We start from the raw sequence: 17482 nt of genomic DNA, 5'->3' as shown, positions 1-17482 counted from the left end.
TTGTCTTCTTACAGGAGACTCACCTGGTGTTGGAGTCCAGGATAAGACTCTTTTCCCCAGGTTTGCCGAAATGGTACTATGGTGACTCCCCGATTAGGAGAGCCAAGGGGGTGGCAATAGGCTTTTCGAAGAATCTAAACTTCTGCCTGATAGACAGAATGTCGGATCCAGAGGGACGGTATATATTTCTTAAGGGTAATATTGGAAATAGAGCATTTACTTTGGCGAATGTGTATTGCCCAAATAAAAACCCAACATCTTTTTTTGGGCAAGTTCTGAGTAAGCTGATGAAATTCAAGGAGGGGGAGGTGGTGTTGGCAGGAGATCTTAATTTTTGTTTTGACCCTGTACTCGACAGTACGTCCCGGGCAGGGAGGGTCTCAACTGGTGCAATCGGGCGGCGACTCTTCAGTTGCCGCCTGGTTGACGCATGGCGGCTGCAGCATGCCAAGGACAGAGATTTTACCTTCTTCTCCCCTGTGCACGGGACGTATTCGAGATTAGACCACATCTTTGTAGAACATAGTCTCTTGGAATGGGTGGAGGAGACTGGAATAGAAATTGCTACCATCTCAGACCACTCTCCGGTTACTATGAGGATGAGGCTCCCTGATAGGGTGGAGAGGACTATTTCTTGGAAGTTGGATGAATTTCTTCTGAAGGATGCAAAAGTATTGGAAAAGATACAGGAGGAGGTTGATTTTTACTTCAAAGTCAATGACACAGGAGAAGTCCCCCCCTCCACGCTATGGGAAGCGCACAAGGCGTACATTAGAGGGGTTTTTATCTCAATAGGAGCGGGAATTAAAAAGAAGAGAAAGGAAGTAAGGGAGAGGATGATAGAGGAAATTTTTGTATTGGAACAGACCAATAAAAAGCAGAGGGGGGCAAGTCAGGAGGTATTCCATCAACTAGTAGTAAAAAGAGAGGAGTTAAAGGACATTATGGAACAGGACTGTAAGCGAACTTTAAATAGGATAACAAAGGACAATTACCTGTGGGCTAATAAGTCAAGTAAACATCTGGCCAGAATATTAAGAAAGAAAAGAGATAGGAATTATATTGAGAAAATACATAATAAAAAAGGGGAGGTAATTGGGACTAGTAAAGGGATAGCAAACGAGTTTAAAAAGTTTTACGAGGCGTTGTACTCTATTGGGCAAAATGGAAGGGGTAACATATCGCATTTGGAGATGGTCGAGGAATTTCTGAGAGGGGCAGGGGTTCCAGTGCTTACAGAGAAAGAGAGAACGGCCCTTGAGAGACCGATAGGAGAGGAAGAAATTCTGACAGCTCTAAAAGCGTCTCCTAAGGGCAAGAGCCCTGGACCTGATGGGTTCACTACACTTTACCTGGATAAATTGAAACATATCCTAGTGCCTAGACTCTGTCATTTTTGGAACGAGCTGGACCCTAACTGTGAAATAGGTAAAGAGGCGTTGACAGCGTCAATCACCTTAATATTAAAAGAAGGGAAAAATGACAAGCTATGTTCCAGTTATAGGCCCATCTCGCTGCTGAATGCAGATGTCAAACTATACTCAAAGGTGTTGGCGAGCAGGTTAAAGGACAAAATGACATCTCTTGTACATGCAGACCAGGCAGGGTTTGTGCCCGGGAGACAAACTAGGGATAATGGGGTACGAGCAACGCTCTTGTTGGAACTAAGTAAACGGGAGGGACCCCCAGCGCTATTCCTGTCGGTAGACGCTGAAAAAGCGTTCGACAGGGTAGACTGGGGGTTCATGATGAAAACGTTAGAAGTAATGGGGTTGGGTCCCAGGTATATTTCGTGGGTTAAGGCCCTTTACAGTAACCCTATGGCCTCAGTTAGGGTCAACGGGGTCCTATCAAAACCTTTTAAGATGGAAAACGGCACCAGGCAGGGGTGCCCCTTATCTCCTCTTTTGTTTGTACTGTCCCTAGAACCTCTGCTGGCCACTATTCGCAACAATCCAGACTGCAATGGGGTGAAGGTAGGAATAGACGAACATAAGCTAGCAGCATTTGCTGACGATGTAATTTTTTTTATTACTAATCCTCGAATCACCCTCCCGAATTTACTCCGAATCCTTAGAACATACGGCGAAATATCAAACTTCAAAATAAATCTGAAGAAGTCGGAGATCCTGAATATTAGTGTAGGAAAACAAGAGGTAGCCCATTTATCACAGGTTTTTCCATTTCCTTGGAGAAATGAAATTAAATACTTGGGGATAAAACTTTCCAATACACTTAAAGAATTATACCTTAAGAATTATATACCGATGCTGGACGTGATCAGGCAAGAAACTAGAAGATTATCCTCGAGACCGCTTTCATGGATTGGTCGGGTGAATGCGGTCAAGATGATACTGACCCCAAAAATATTATTTATATTTCAGATGCTGCCTATACCACTCCCTCAATATTACCTTAGAGCTTTAAGGAGTTTGATAGTAAAATTTGTCTGGGTTGGCAAAAAACCACGTATCTCCTACGCAGTCTTGAGTAGGGGAAAAAAAACAGGGGGGTTAGCCTTACCCGACCTTAGGAGGTATTATCTAGCAGTTATATTATCTAGGGTTATTGAATGGTCCAGAAGGGACTCGGAGAAGAGGTGGGTGAGCGTAGAACACTATATGAGCAACACTGACTTGGGAAGGATTATTTGGAACCCCCCCAAGTATAGAGCACTGGGTACAAACACAGCGGTATTGACATCTAACACCTTAAAACACTGGGATTTGTTACACATTCAGAATAAGTGGACACACAATTCACCTTTGATTTACATGAAAGATAATCTGTTTTTTGAGCCGGGGAGGAGGGAGGTGGGAGGGAATTGGGTAAAAGGGGAGGGAATCCAATTAAAAAATTTTCTACACAAGGGGAGATTACGTACATTATCAGATTTAAGGTCAGAACCGGGGTTGGGGTTTATAGATGAGTGGAGGTATCTCCAGCTCTCGCACTTTATAGACAAATTACCAAGACCACTCAGAAGCGAGGAGGAATATAGACCACTCGAGCGACTATGTGTGAAGGAACAATCAAAAGGTGTTATATCACAGATATATAGGATTTTGGGAGAGAGTCTGGAGATGGAGGTGCCCCCATATGTCAAAAAGTGGGAAGGGGAGCTGGGGTCACAGTGTAGTAAATCCACGTTGGAGAAGATATTGAATTTGGTACACTCGGTAGCACTTGATACCAGGAGAGTCGAATGTCACTTTAAATGCCTATCTAGATGGTACGCCACCCCAGACAAATTAAGCAAAATAGATAAAACCAAATCTAATCTATGTTGGAGGGGGTGTGGTAGCTTGGGTACCATGGCCCACATGTGGTGGGAGTGCCCCGGTATTAAACCCTTTTGGGGAAAAATCATACTATTGTCCAGGGAAATATCAGGAGAAGATATCACCGAAGATCCATGGGTGTGTCTCTTCCACGGTACAGTTAAGACGAAGAAGAGCTACCTATCCTCTATTGTCCCCATATTGCTGGAGGCAGCTAAGAAGCAGATAGCTATAAGATGGTTAGACCCAGCCAGCCCAAGTATACGGGATTGGCTCCTTAGCATAAATGAGACATATAATATAGAAAGTCTGGATAGCAAGGGCATTTCACCAGAGGAGGGGGTGGTACGGGAGGGCAAATGGGAAGGTTGGCAAAAATACAAAAAGACTTGGAGTTTCGTGGAGGAGGTAACAAACACCACATAAAGGGTGGACGAGACGGAAATTGTTAGATACACATGGAGGCATTAATAGTTTCCATGGGATCCTTCTGCGGGAACGGGGGGGGGGGGGGGGCGGTGAGGGGGGGACGGTGGGTAGCATGAGGTAATTGTTAATGGAATTTGTATTTACCTGTGCATTGAGAGGTTTGGTTTTGTATGTGAAAAATTTCAAATAAATAAAGTATTTAAAAAAAAAAAAAAAAAGTGGGTGGCCGCGGGCTCCAGGAACAGCCCAGCTGGGGGCCACAGGCTCCAGGGACAGCCCTGCTGTGTGGCCGCGTAAAGGCTGGGAGAGCAGCGTGGGCTTCAGGAACAGCCCAGGATTCGGTGACCCCTGGCAAATCATCATTTGACCCCTGAGGGGGTTCCGACCCCTAGGTTGAGAACCACTGATCTAGAGGCTGTTATTTCTGCTAAAGGAGGCTCTACTAAATATTGATGTGATTTTTCTGTTGAGGTGCCCAAATTTATGCACCTGTCTAATTTCGTTTTGATGCATATTGCGCATTTTCTGTTAATTCAATAAACCTCATTTCACTACTGAAGTATTACTGTGTCCTTCAGTTATTTGATAGATCAAAATGAAATTGCTGATCCAAACACCTAAATATTTATAAATGACAATCATGGAAATTGTCAGGGAGTCCTAAACTTTTGCATACAACTGTATGTCTCTGGGGCTAAAGTTCAGCCTAATGGGGGCCACACACACACTTTGATTTTTTTTCATCTGATAACAGCGGAATGCCCATTAATTTCATTCCAATTGATTTAAGAAGCCGGCCATAAATGAATCAAAATTCAGCTGGTTCAGCAGGGACTGGCGGAATTTCAATCTATGTATGGGCAGGGAGGTTGTACAGAAGTTACCCATCGACTTGTGTGGATGGGGGAAATCAGGTCAGTTTTTTTACATTCAACGGAAGAAACTGATTCATCTATAGGCCACCATTAAGCAGCCCATAGATTATGCAATTTTCTTTCCTTCCATCACAGGTTGAAGGAAAGAAAATCGCTCTATTCCCCCATCAACATAGACAGTTATAGTTGGGGAATTGCTCCCCCTGTGCTATTGTGTTCTGCAGGCGGAGAGCCTTCCTGGCTGGGAGAAAACAATTATTACTGCTGTCCTCGAGAGCCGACAGCGGTGATCACATTTAAAAAATCCAACAGGCTGGTTATAACCAAGTTGATTGATGGATCGATTTGGATACAACCAGCCTGCCCATAGATGGATCGAATCTCAGCCAGTCCCTGCTGAACTGGACAAGATTTGATCCATCTATGGTTGGCTTTAGAATCAATTTCAATCAGATTCAGTTAGCCAAGGTGGAATATTATCAGTCAGTAGCACTGATGTATTTTGTTTATGAATATGATTATATTTTGTTTGATTGGCTTATGAGGTTACATTGTAGAAAAAGAGATGCGATCGATAATTTACTATTGTAAGTTACAATTATATCTTAATTATTGATCAAAATCCTTTCCTCTGTGTGTGGCGTATCAATTGAATGGGTTGTTGACTATAGATTGATTATTGCTATCGGAGGAGATTGATCAGAAAATAAATCAATCGTTTATTGAAGTGTAGTGCCAATCCGCAGCACTCCCCGGACTACAGCCATGTGGACCAGGCTGCCTTCACTACCCTGACACTGCGGCTGTCATTCCCCTCTGCCAGGCCGTAAGTGAAGTGTGTGGAGTGGATTCACAGCCAGAGAAAAAGACAGAAAAGGACACATGAACTGTTACAGTATGGGGCAGCATTTGCATCCACAGCGGCTTGTGGAGAGGCTGTCTACGCCCAGAATGCAAAGGACACTGCGACTGGCTGCAGTGCAGCGTTGAGAGGCGTGGCCACACCCCCTTGCCTGAGGGCTACTAGGAGGAGCAAAGACTTGTGGGGCATGTAGTCCCCAGAGAGGCTGGACTCACTGTTGTAGGTCTGTGTGTGACTACAAGACCCAGAAGCTGGGGCTTGAGGGAATCTCAGGGGGAAAGTGAGAAGTGTCCATCAGAGTGGGCTGCTGTATTGGAGAGCTGCCTGCTGGAGTGTTCACTGCAATGTTGGAGAAAGAGAGAGACTCTACTGCCATGTTTTCATGGAGGTCACAGCTGTGAGAAGTCACCACTGCCAGGTCCTGAGTCAACGCTGATATCATTGGTTCTGTTAGAGATCGCTATGGCCAGGTTCTGAGTCAATGCTGATATCATTGGTTCTGTTAGAGATCGCTATTGTCAGGTCCTGAGTCAACACTGATATCATTGGTTCTGTTAGAGATCGGCATTGTCAGGTCCTGAGTCAATGCTGATATCATTGGTTCTGTTAGAGATCGCTATTGCCAGGTCCTGAGTCAATGCTGACATCATCAATTCTGCCACTCCAGACACTAGAAAGTGGAGTTGATAGGCCTTTAGCTACAATCCTCTTGCCCACTTCTTAACGGGACAACGTCACCTTACCTAGAGTAGAGTTTGAGTACTTACACCCTGTACTGTGGGATCCACTTTAAACCTCCAACACAGGAACTTTGGGCCCCAGTGCTCCCTAGTTTAATGGTTCAGGTACAGAGACACTGGGTCCTCCTGTTACTTGTGGTGTTGTAACAACGTATTATCCGCTGTTGTTTATTTCATTACTGTTCTGTTGTGTTGCCTTGTTGGGAGTATTTCTCAAACAAATCCTCCTTATTTAGCCCAGGTGTGTTAAAGGGTGTGGCATTGGCGGAAAGGTCTATATCATCTAGAATCAGGGGACCCAAGCATAAGCGGTTCCTTTGGAGATAAGCCATACAGAAGCATGTAAGGCCACCATTAAGTGAAACTAAAACAATCAATTTAACTAAAAAGAAAAACTGCGCTAGTATGTAACACTAAAGCCCTAAACAATATTATCAAAGCAGCAATTCTGTGTGCAACACAAACACCATTAGTATGTAAATAATAAGAAATAATAAGAATATCGCTAATTAATGAAAAATTCATACACAATAAATAAATATAAAAATAAATAAAGTACCAAAGTACATCCTTTTTGGTGACTTTTACCTATAGGTAAGCCTAGAATAAGGCTTACCTATAGGTAGTGGAAATATCTGCGCCTATGTCGTCATCGTCGCATGCACTGTGAAGAAATTAACCACCGTGCCATTTCTTCCCCCAGTGTGTGCCGTGACTGACAGCTCCGGCGTGCATGCGCGACTCCGGCCAGTCAGAGCCAGAGTCCGTGGCCCCCGAGGGAAGAAGGGCGAAGAAGGACGTGGCCTGTTCAGGGGACAGCGTGGGCTTCATGTGCAGGTAAGTGCCATATAATGGGCTAGAATGCAATGCATATTAGCCCATTGTGCTTTTCATTTGCAGGCCTTGCGGGGCGCAAAAGAGAAAGTAAAACCCATTGGGGTTTCCTTCCTCTTTAAATGATATGTGCAAACTGTCCATAAATAGGTGACTTGAAAAGATGATCTATTTGATGAACAAGTCCATCTTCCAACACCAAAACCGCTGTGAATCGGTAGGTGAACGATGGAATATGGCACCAAAAAGAGACCAAGAAGGCTCCACATAGTGTAAAAATCGTTTGGGTTTATTAGGTAAAAACCATAGGTAAAAAACATGTTTTTTACCTAATAAACCCAAAACGATTTTTACACTATGTGGAGCCTTCTTGGTCTCTTTTTGGTGCCATATTCCATCGTTCACCTACCGAGTGATACCGGAAGTGTGGAGCAGCCGTGAGACAAGGAGAAAGGCCCAGGCTGGGTGATAATCCACAGGCGGTATCCGACCCCCTATAAAAAGGGGTCCACCATCAATTTAACTGTTTCCCAAAATGGTTACATTTGAGGCATGCCGTGAATGATAACTGTCACAGTTGCTTGTGCTCTCAACAGAACTGTAAAGCCATCAAATGGCTTATGTCATAGCTGACATCAGCCATGGCAACTGCAGATCAAACAGAGGCTAAGATGGCAGCTACCTTGGCTATAAAGGATTTTGAACATTGCTGTTTCACTGAGATGTTCACATAACTCAATATGTATGTAATAGATGGTGTATTAAAATCTAGTGTAAATGGCAGATGTGTGTATGTACATGATACATTATTACTCCTAGGAGAGGAAACCTACATTTGTAAAAAGACAGGAGGCACAAGCTATGAATGATGGAGGCGAGAGAGAATTAAGAAAGTGGTAAACCACAAGAGGAAATGAGTACTTAAGGAAAACTCTGTGATAAGAGAGGATGCAAGAAAATGACTTCATGGAGGCTGAATAAGAACTCTGATCTCCGAAGGAAGGAGCTGATAATCTAACAGATAACAGGGGAGACATCTGATCACACATATGGAATTAGGTAACCCAATAAGAAAAGAGGAAATTAACCTTCCACTCCACGTCTTCTTTTCTCTACAAGAAGCATCTAGATTTAGCCTCAGGTTTAGTAAAGGGAATCAAAACCCTAAATGGATGACAGTTGGAGCCAGTCCACATTAGACGCACACTGAAACACTCGGTAGGTGACTGTTTTGCTGGGCAGTGAGATGTGCAGCTTTACCATATTTTAATTTTTTCAGTTTATTCAGAATGTACAAAATTGTACTCCATACCAGTCTCCGCACTACAGCGTGTCGTCCTGTGACCTGTAGTGCCATCTAATCAGGGGCGGATCCAGAGCCTAGTCTCAGGAGGGGTACTGCCAGAAAATACTTTTTTTTGGGTAAATTTATCGGGTAAATGGCTGGTGTTAGCGCTTCAATCATCCCAGCACCAGGGTTGTTATTGTGTCAGGATGATTGAAGCGCATTATTACTATTTTTACATTGTTATAAAAATTTTAATGATTCTACTCACCATAATTCAGAATCAGTGGGAGCCCCGATCGTGTCACTTGCCACTGTCACCTGCCACACGTTGCGGATTATCACTTGCCACGTCACCTGTCACCAGACGCAGATTGTCACTTGCCACGTCCCATGCCACACGTTGCGGATTGTCACTTGCCACATCGCCTGTCACCAGATGCAGATTGTCACTTGCCACGTCACCTGTCACCAGATGCAGATTGTCACTTGCCACGTCCCATGCCCCACGTTGCAGATTGCCACTTGCCATGTCCCACGTTGCAGATTGTCACTTGCCACGTCACCTGTCACCAGATGCAGATTGTCACTTGCCAGGTCACTTGCCACGTCCCATGCCACACGTTGCGGATTGTCACTTGCCACATCGCCTCTCACCAGATGGAGATTGTCACTTGCCACGTCACCTGTCACCAGATGCAGATTGTCACTTGCCACGTCCCATGCCACACGTTGCAGATTTAAGAATCAATTATTCCTCACTCAGGACAAATGTAAAAGGTACTGCAGCCCCGCAGAAAAAGAAAATCACCAAGGTGAAATCCAAAAATAAAAAACTCTAGTAGGGGAATTGGCGCTGTTCGAAAAGTCTGTATATACTAAAAATAAAGAGTGTGTGTGCATGAAAGTGCATCAACAAACTAAATTTAAATCCTATAAAGGTGCTAGAACCTATGAAATGTGTGTGCTAAATGAACTATAATCATACAAAACACCCCAAGAAATAATGAAAATCAAACATCAATTGCATCCACTGTAAAAGTTAAAAAAAAAAAAAAAATGTTCAAAACAGTGTGATACAATATATCAAAATGGCATCTATTGATCCTCTCAACCAATATATAAGAAATAACACAAAATCCCAAAAGTGATGATAAGTGTGTAAATGAAAAACGAAAGAATGTTTAAATGATAAAAAAAATTTGAAAAAAATATATTGGAGAAAAAAGTGTCCTATGAAAGATCTGTAATAAAATAAAATAACGATGTGTACATCCAAATAATCCAATGAAAAGTGTCCAGTGTGACATGGCAAGTGTCCACACATTGCAGATTGTCACTTGCCACGTCACATGCCACATCCCATGCCACACGTTGCAGATTGTCACTTGCCATGTCACTTGCCACGTCCCATGCCACATGTTGCAGATTGTCACTTGCCACGTCACTTGCCACGTCCCATGCCACACGTTGCGGATTGTCACTTGCCACGTCACTTGCCACGTCCCATGGCACACGTTGCGGATTGTCACTTGCCACATCGCCTGTCACTAGATGCAGATTGTCACTTGCCACATCCCATGGCACACGTTGCGGATTGTCACTTGCCACATCGCCTGTCACCAGATGCAGATTGTCACTTGCCATGTCACCTGTCACCAGATGCATTTGTTTTCCATGTGCCTTTGCAGCAACTAGCATTGATCAGTTGCAGAAAAACACCAGATACCGCGCATTGTGAGAACGACCCTTAGTTTGTCAACCCTCCCAGCCCGGATGTCTTTATACCTGGAGGGGGATGGATTCACGATCATGTAACCTCTGTGATGTGACAGGGTGACAATGGTGGAGAGCAATTGGGAGACAGTGACAGAGGGTTTCATCCCATAACAGAAAACGCCTGAACAAGGAATTAATTTAATGGTAGGATTATCAGCTATTATTTTTCTTGTTTTCATCCCTGTTTCATCCTCTGTTGCTGTTGATTACCTATGCCCTTACCCTTACTCAGCCACTTTTGATCTACCTGCCCTCCAGTGATGGCTTTCTTAGTGTAGGTTTTCAGATGGTAATAACACTGTGCAAGCATAACACGTGTTACGTCTCTCTCAAAATAAATGTGATTTTTTTTTTTTTTTTTTTTACAATTTTTAAAAATTATTATTTACATTGTTTAAATTGATTTTTTTCATTTCTTTTACAATGCTGTTGGGGGGGGGGGGGGGCTTTGGTGAGACATCAGGGGTCAAACACTTGCATCAAATCATACAGTTTATTCACGAACAATGGAATACATACGTGTAGGAAATAAAAACATACTACATTTCATAAAATAAGGTTACAAAATATGCACTTGTAAAGTTACAAGTGGGACATGCCCAAACAGGGGCAAGTACTAAATAATCTGACGCGTTTCGAGGATGACCTCTTCATCAGAGCTTTGACAGAAAGAACACAGTCTGTATAAATGAATGGACCAACACGTATGCACATGGGAAGGAGTTTCTAGTGGGGAGACATATCATGTGAAGGATAGTAAGTTCTCCTTAGCTCCATGTAGGTCCACATCAGAGCGCTCTAGATAGAAAATAGATAGATAAAAATCATATATGTGTGATGCAGAGCTCATGGTTACCTAAATAGACCCCTGATATCTCACCTTTGATACAGAGAGAGGAATTGAGGATTCTTCAATTCCTTTTTCTGCAGCCTCGCCTACACTGAAGATGAATGAACAGGAGATGGACAGGCATCATTTTGTAGTTGCCTTGCCGCACCAATTCTCCCGCCTGTTTGGGCCCCCCTTGTGTGCCTGGGCCCCCTACAGGAGCACTGATGCCCCCCCATCAGCGGCCCTGATCTCAAGTGACAGATTGGCAATGCAGAAGCACAATTAGGAGATTGGGACATAGGGTGTCATCTTATAGCAGAAAGTGCCTGAACAAAAACCTTAATAGTAGGATCCCCAGCTTTTATTTTAATGAAGCTTTAGATCAGGGGTTTCCAAACTTTCTAAACAAAGAGCCAGTTTATTGTTCTTACGATTTGAGGGGTGTCGGACTGTGGCCAGCGGGAGTGATAATTTTCCTTTTATCATCACCACATTTGGTATCAGTTGGAGGAATAGTGTCTCATCATTGGTGTTGGTGAGAGGAATAGTGCCCCATTATTATTGTCCATGAGAGGAATAGTGTCCCATCATTGGTGTTGGTGAGAGGAATAGTGCCCCATTATTATTGTCCATGAGAGGAATAGTGTCCCATCATTGGTGTCAGTGGGAGGAATAAAGTCCCATCATTGGTATCAGTGGAAGAAATAGTGCCCCATCATTGGTATCAGTGGGAGGAATAGTGCCCCATCATTGGTGTCAGTGGGAGGAATAGTAACCCATTATTGGTGTCAGTTGGAGCAATAGTGCGAGAGGAATAGTACTCCATCGTTGGTGTCAGTGGGAGAAATAGTGCCCCATTGTTGATGTCGGTTGGCAGAATATTTCCTAGGATTAGTGGAATAAATAGTTGCCCAAGGACTTGGTAAAGGCAATCAAAGGGCCACATCTGGCCTCCGGGCCGCAGTTTTAGGACCACTACTCTAGATATAAGAAGATCAAAAATGTTTTTTAAGATGACATTACCATGATATGACATTACCATGATAAAGATTATGTTAGATTTAATTGATTGGGTTTATATCTGCTGTAAATTTGCTGTAATGATCTGACTTCTTTCATATACCTGTCTGCATGTTAGTTAGTCTGCTAGTCTTGGATGCAAAGTTTTCCAATTCCAGGAAGTCATTTTTATTAATCATAGAGTTCTATCTTGGTGGCAGAGTGTTACGTTAGATGTGTGTATGCTGGATCTAGCCCTAATTACACATACTACCCTCTCAGGGCTGGTGCAAGGATTTTTGACACCCTAGGCGGAACCTCATTTTGCCACCCCCGTTGGCTTCACCCCGACTCCACCCCCTTTGCCGTGCCCATGTGACAGGAGGCGGCGCTATACCGGAAGCATCGGCTCTGCTTCCTCTAGCACTGGCTCCAGTGCTCTAATTACATTACGGTCAGACGAAGCAGCTGCCTGAGACTGGGTTAGTTACAAGCTGCAGCCTGCGGAGCATGCAGACGCGGAGGGAAACCAGTGGCCGGGCGCCCCTAGGCAGCAGTGCGCCCTAGGCGGCTGCCTAGTTTGCCTAGTGGTAGCACCAGCCCCTCTCCTCTTCTGCCAAGGCTGAAAATAATGCACCTTTTTATCACCTGTGAAATCAGGGCCACTTTAATATATTAGTGGAAATATCACATTTGTAAAAGAATGGTTAGTAGAAAATTTGGGGAAGTTCTTGGCTGTGCTTGCAAAGTGAGGCAGCTCAATAAAACAAAAGAAGTTCCTTGATTTGAATGTCACCAATTGACTGTAATGCAGCTCCGGTCATGGTATTTGTCACATAATCACAGAGAATGGCTTACAACTGTGCTGCCTTCCACCCTTGTGATCCTGTCCAATAGTTCCTGTAGTACTAGGTGTACTGAAATCTCTGACTCTGCTCATTCAACACCTACTAATCTAATGTGTACATGCTTTAATTATGCATGGATTATCAGCAGACACATAGTACTAATGGTGAACTGGACATGAAGGCTTGTAGCACTCTGTTCCTTGGACAGTCCCCTCTGCCAATATTGTTACAGGCTGAGGCTGGAAGGTGGCAAAGATTATTTGCTCTGTGTTCTGTATCAGCAAATAACGTCAGTACTGTGTCTAAGAGCATTTAAAGCTGAGCTCCAGGCAGATAAAAATACATCAATGCAGCTTTGTATTTATTAATACACAATTATATATATATATATATATATATATTTTTTTTTTTTTTTTAATGCAAGCAGTGTAAGTACACAAATTTGACTTTTTATTAGCCTCTTGTAGCCCCTGTACAGCAGAGCTCAGAGAGAGGGATGGTGAAGGAGCACAAGCATCCAGTTCTGCAACGCTCATGTGCTAACCAGGGATATGCTGATAGGAGGAGAGAGCAGAGTGACAGAGAGATGAGCTTATCATTTTGCAGCATCTTCTATCATTGTTCAATCAAAGGGTGGGGGAGGTACAAGACCTGTAAGTGTTAATTAACTACAGCAGAGAAAAAGCAGCTGTCCAGCCCTACCAGACAGGATTGTGTTGTGTAACAGAGTTGTAAGAATTTCAGAAATGGATCGATAGAATCATAGATCCTTTGAAGGGTAAAACAGATAACATACAGTACATGCATTTCACCTTTGAAATGGCTGTTTGCCTGGAGTTCAGCTTTAAATTAAGACAGAAATATAGGAGCTGGGACCCTTGCTTTAAAATCTGACCTAAAACAAGCATATAGGACCTTAGGAGATTAGACTTGTCTTACTTCACTTACACCACATCAAGACTCGGTAGGTAGTGCTGCTGACTTTAGGATGACAACCCTAGAGGATACTTCTTAAAAAAAAAAAAAAAAAACCAGATAGCAAAGGGAGCACCCATATTTTCCAATGCTCACATGAACTTTAAAATGCCCATACCTGAGGGCTTCTATTTGTTCCAGGTTCCAGGATTTATCACACAATTAAATGATCAAATTTGCCTCTGATATGCTTGTAGGGTGGGGGTGGTGCGGTACGGCGGACTGTCTTTGCCGACTGCTCCAAGTTATATTCCCCCAGGGAGTTCTTTGGGCTACGCCATGAGATAAACAGGGTCACCATTGTCTGGGACCACACGGGGATCGCGGTCATGTGAAGAATGAAACATTAAAGTGGCCCTCATATCAGAAATAAGCCGCTTGTTTATAGTACAAAAATACAGAGTTCCTCCATAATATATGTCGTCCCATGTCCTACACACTTTTACTGATATATGTGTTGAATTCAGAGGGACATGCAGAGCCACTGCCCACGCCACCAGTCAGCATACCTCTCAGTAACAGAATGGGGTCCTGCCGAGCACATAGCGTGGACCTTATGCTCTCACTTAACTTTTTCCTTTCTGTACCTAGTGATCAGGTCATAGATCTCCATAATGCTAGTCTGTCCCTGTGACTGGCGGAGACGGACAGCTAGGGAGGAAGTCAGAGAACCAACCCCCTCGCTACCGGAAGACCTGTCACCTAACCAGGTACCACACCAACGACTGGTTGCTGTTCTTCCCCATGGCAACTACCTCTCCTTCTCAGCCTTGTAGGTTAACTTTTCGTAGTGGCGTTACACATACCCCATAGTGCAGGGGTAGACAACCTTTGAGAGGTGGTGATCTACCCGAAACAACATGAAAGAGATCAAAGATCACCGGGACTCTGTCACTGTAAAAATATAAACTTAGTCTACCTTAAAAGTGGACAGTGTCAGTAAGTGGGGCAGTGGACAGTGTCAGTAAGTGGGGCAGTGGACTTTGTCAGGTGGGTAGTGGGTGGTGTCAGAAGTTTTTATTTTTTACAATTTTATTTTTTATTTGTTGGAGGACTGCCCTGTGTCCTAGCAACCAATCACCTGCTGGCTCCTCTTCACATCCTTTTTAGGCTAAAATGTATTCTGCTACATGTCTTTGGAAAAAAAAATCTCAATAGGTATATATTAATTAGTTATATTAATTGGTTTATGTGAAAGTTACAGCATCTACAAGCTATGGTATATATATTTGAAAATTGATCAATCCTGATGTACTGATGGCCTATTTCATTTCTCGAGGCCCAAAATGCCAGGACAGTACCCCCCAAATGACCCCTTTTTGGAAAGTGGACAGCCTAAAGCATTTAGTAAGAGGCATGGCAATTTTTTTTGAAGTTGTATCTTTTGTCACAATTGTTTGGAAAATTAATAAATTAAATTAAATTTGTTTTTTGCTTCCACTATTATTTTTCATACTGTTACCAGTGCAGTACTGTGTCACCATGCTTATTATTTTAACACTTTTGTTATTTTTGTAACATTTATTCTTTCATCCTGACATCAGAGTAGTTCATTGTCACCATAGTGACACTGTACTACTCGAGGAGGGGGGGGCGGGGATCTTTTTTTTTTTTTTTTTTTTTTTTACAGTGATAATTACTGTATAAGCAATAGCTTTAGCTTTCATGAATGAGTTTCCCATTCTTGAACAGCTTGCTTTTGATTGTGATCTGTGATTGGTTTGCGCTGACTGGCTCGCTACTTCCCCCTGCTGCATAGGTAACCATGGGGGCGGTGTCAATGACATTACAATGAGTGGACCCACACAGTGATGACATTGACCAAGGGAAATTTAAATTTTTCCTTTTTAAATAACGGACTTGTCAAAAACTGTCTGCTCTTTTTAGTTACACTAGTTTTTTTTGTGAGTGAGTAGGGGCACTATGTACCCCTATTCATTTACATGAGGGGGGTGGGATCTGGGGGCCCCCTTGATAAAGGGGGCTTTCAGATTCCAGTAATTTACCACCTGTATCCCCACAACCGCCAGACCAGGGTTGTGGGGAAGAGGCCCTTGTTCTCATCAACATGGGGACAATATGCTTTGGGAAGAAGATCCCCTCCAAATCACCCATGATGACTGCATGTGGCCTGGTATGGTTTGGAGGAGGAGGGCACACGCTTGTCACCCTGTGTTGTAATTGATGATGTCAGAGATCATGCTACCACCAGAGCATAAGGGAGGAGAGGCTGCAAGGACCATTCTAGTAGAGTTGTGGATGCGGAGGATCAGGTAAGAAATTCGATTTTTCTGGTACCCTAGACCTACACAAGCATTTAAGCCTTGCAGTGCAGGGACAGCCTCACTACCATGGAGGAGTTTTGTTTTCTCCAAAGTTCAACTTTAACATTTGAAAATCGCCTGTGCAAAGCAGTGGTTCCAGGATTGGCTCAATCTCAGCGCCAGTCCTTCCTTCCCAAGTGTTGCTAAGTGGAAGATTTTAGAATGCTAATATAAAATTTATTCAGGTACTAGTATTTAAAAATACATTTACTGACTCAGCCAAGGAAAAATTGATGCAGATGTACACATATATATGCCTTCTGTTTTGTCAGTGTGCTAGTACTTTACGCCAATGTAACTGAACCCTACTATATGCAGAATCATAAATAACTAGCCACAGAACTTATAAAATAGCCACACAACCTGAAATACACCAACATATTGTAACTACATTAAAGGAAATAACAAAAGTTACATCCAATAAATACATAAATAAATAAATAGTAAAATGAGTTGGATCCCCTTTTTTAAATTCCACTCCCATTTAAATTTAAAAGGCTGCAGCGTTAAAATGTTAAATAACTATCAAAAAGCTGCAATGTGAGTCTGTAAATCTGTTTGAGGCTCAGTTGTTTCATGATTCACGGACGAAGTCATGGTGAAAAAAAACTGTCAAAATAAAAAGGTTAATGATGGTGCAAGGCATTAAGGAAGGTGACATCATTTTGAGTCATCAGGACTAGGAAAGCCCCCATCTTTCTAATCTAATGAAGCCCTGGTTAAAACACAGAATTAAAACCAGCGTTCAATTTGCTGAAAGGTATTCAATTTGATGTACATATTATCTCTACCTTATGTTGGTATAACCAGATAGATTATTACTTTGTCTACAAATAGCCCACATCCTATCTAGAAGAGGTGTTCTAAAACACATGACATCATCCGCAGGTCAGAGCAGCTATTGTTTTCTATTTGAAGGGAATACATCACATAAACAATGATTAATGCATATTAAATGAATATTGGTTATGTCATACAAGCACAGAAAACAAGCTCTGAAACTTTCATTGCTCTTATATCTTTAATTTGCTGGTTAAACCAACAACAAATGAGTACATTAGTTCTTGTATGAGAGAGTGTTCTATTTAAAACACAGTTTACTGTATGAGCTGATTTTAATATCTACAGTAAATGTGTTTACCTGTGCTGGCTACTCTGAATTCCACATTACACATCACTTTCCAAAAGGAGTTATAAGCAGAAAGGAGAGGTAGTGATAGGAAGATTAAAAAAAGGAAAACATTTAATTCTGGTAACTGTATGCAGATATGATGTATGATGATCCTGTTTTTTTCCATTTCAATTAACAGGCTGACAATGCTGTCCGTTCTATAAAAGAACAGTGCTGTCATCCTAAGCTGCGCTCCTGATTTGGATTACAAACACCTACCCCTCTCTTTATTTCCATAACATATGAGG

The sequence above is a fragment of the Aquarana catesbeiana genome, linkage group LG08, assembly GCF_042186555.1.
Source record: "Aquarana catesbeiana isolate 2022-GZ linkage group LG08, ASM4218655v1, whole genome shotgun sequence".
NCBI lineage: Eukaryota > Metazoa > Chordata > Amphibia > Anura > Ranidae > Aquarana > Aquarana catesbeiana.
This window is presented reverse-complemented; position numbering follows the sequence as displayed.